The sequence below is a fragment of the Octodon degus genome, unplaced genomic scaffold (assembly GCF_000260255.1).
Source record: "Octodon degus isolate 3935 unplaced genomic scaffold, OctDeg1.0 scaffold00024, whole genome shotgun sequence".
Lineage (NCBI taxonomy): Eukaryota > Metazoa > Chordata > Mammalia > Rodentia > Octodontidae > Octodon > Octodon degus.
The window spans coordinates 10,758,546-10,760,708 of NW_004524600.1; the positions used below are offsets into that span (position 1 = coordinate 10,758,546).

Genomic DNA, 2,163 nt, shown 5'->3' on the forward strand with positions numbered 1-2,163 from the left:
ATTGGATCCATGCACTTTCCAGACAGGCGCTTAGACTGCTGGGCTATCTCCCCAGCCCAATAGTGCCATTTTAAGGGGCACGCGCGCGCGGTTGAACACACACACACACACACACACACACACACACACAGGCAACCATCATCCTTTTATTTAAAAAATTTTTTTTGCCTATTTCAACAACTTTATTGAGAACATTTTGTAAGTAAGATTTGACAGTTTAACATATTACAAATTAGAAACTCATCTGCTATTATCTAAGTTTCAAAATTTTCAAAAACACTATACAGAGAATCTTTGATTTCTTTCAGTTTTTTCTGTTCCATGCTGAGCTCTGGAGATACACTTTTTCTTTCAGCTTCATTTCCCTCTTCCTCAGAAGGTGAAGAATCACACCTTGGCGTACCCATCCATAGCCTGTCAAGGTTTAGGAGATGTTTTCAAAGGCGAATCCCAGCAGCCCTGATGGTAGCCAAGTTTGCTCTCGTCACACCTGACAAGGTTCTCATTGTCTCCTGTCCCTCTGCACACTGCACTTTCAGTTCTTCAGTCTTCAGCCTTGGGCTTCTTCTGTCCTACAGACTGTCTTTGTCTTCTCTCTCTAGGAACTCTCTCCTCATGTTTTCCTTCCTCAGGAACAAAGATTCCTTTCTGACCTCTGGTCCACGTGTTTCTCTCTGGAATCTTCTCAGGCTCCGGTGGCACATCCTGTGGAGCAAACTTCACGGCTCCTTAATCTGCCTTCATGACCTTTCGGTCCCATCCGGTGAGGTTTCCATGGCCATGTCTGCTCCCTGTCACTGCTCCCCGCCTGGTCACATTCTGAGTGCTTTCAATAACTAGTTTTGGTCTTTCTTGGCATCCTTGTAAGAGGAAGATCCAGACATCCAAGATGATAATGGAGTTTATAGATTTCCACAATAAAAGAAGGTGTTGATCATGGTTCTCCTTACAAATTCCACAACTGTAAAGCTGTAGGAAGAGTAGATGTCTTTCAGTTTCCTCCTTTTTTACCTGGTTTTCTCTCCTTGGGTGCTCGCAAAATTGCAGGCATGTTCCACTTCTGCCCTGCAATTCTGCCCAGTAAGGCCCATATTCCTTGCCCTTCACTTCGAAGTTTTCCATTCAAGTTTTGTAGTTCTTCTAAAGATTCACACAGCTTATTATATTCCACATGAAGCTTTTCTTGCTCATTCTCTAATTTATCCTTTATATTCTTTTGCTCTGCCATATTTTTCTGAATTTGAATCATGTGCATATTTCTCTTAAAATAATAATTCACAAAAATAGCAGTGAGAGCTGGCTGCTTATCTTTTCTCCTTCCAGCCACGCTAGAGTTAGTATCCAAACTGTCCGCTGGGAAGATATCTGTACTGATCCCCATTAGTTCTGCTTCCTGCATCAGTTTACGAATAGCTGAAGCACTACTAGTGAGTGATCTGGGCAAGTTTTCCCTTGGAACCCAGGCTTGGGGTCTGCTGGATTGAGCTGGCTCCGCCTTGGCATGATATTGCTGAAGCTGAGTGTTGATCCTTGCCTGTGCTTCTGCTGAGAGCTGCTTCTCTCTTTTGCAAAGACCTTTTACAGTAGGATTGCAGAGCCAAGTAATTTTTTTCTCTTCCACTTTCTGTCCGAACAATCTGTATGTTGCTTACAATAAGCAAACAACGGATCTGCTACATCCTCTTCTGCTGCTGCCTCTGAAAGCAAACCTTCTTTCTGGGCACTGGTCACATGAAAATAGGCTCTGCACCTCCCTGCATCACAGCTAATACAAACTCCAGTTCTAACAAAGCTGGGGTCTTCACAGAAGCTACGTTCCTTTGCACCATATTTGGAATAGTTCATTTTTGTTAGTGTTACTGGTAATTGTCGATATCTCCAAAGGCTACTCCAGGTACATAGAGGGCCCAGACAATGGGAACCCGTCTTCTAGCATCTGTCTCCTTGAAAATGCCATCCTGTTTAGGACGTGGCTCACAGCGAAGGAAAACACCACATTTACAAGCATCACAGAACCGAGGCTCAGTGGAGTTTAGAAGCTGAACTGATAACAGAGTCACTTTCTCACCAGCCCCTAGCAACCTTCGTGGACTGTAATGCCACAACTGTCATGCTGAATTATTTCTTTCTTTCTTTTTTTTTTTTTTTTTTTTTTTTTTTTTT

General features: G+C 43.0%; 1 pseudogene; it reads right to left on the reverse strand.

Moving 5' to 3' along the window:
- Window positions 1-254: 254 nt before the first annotated feature.
- The window catches only part of LOC101584505, a 3,287-nt pseudogene continuing 1,378 nt past the window's right edge, over window positions 255-2,163 (reverse strand).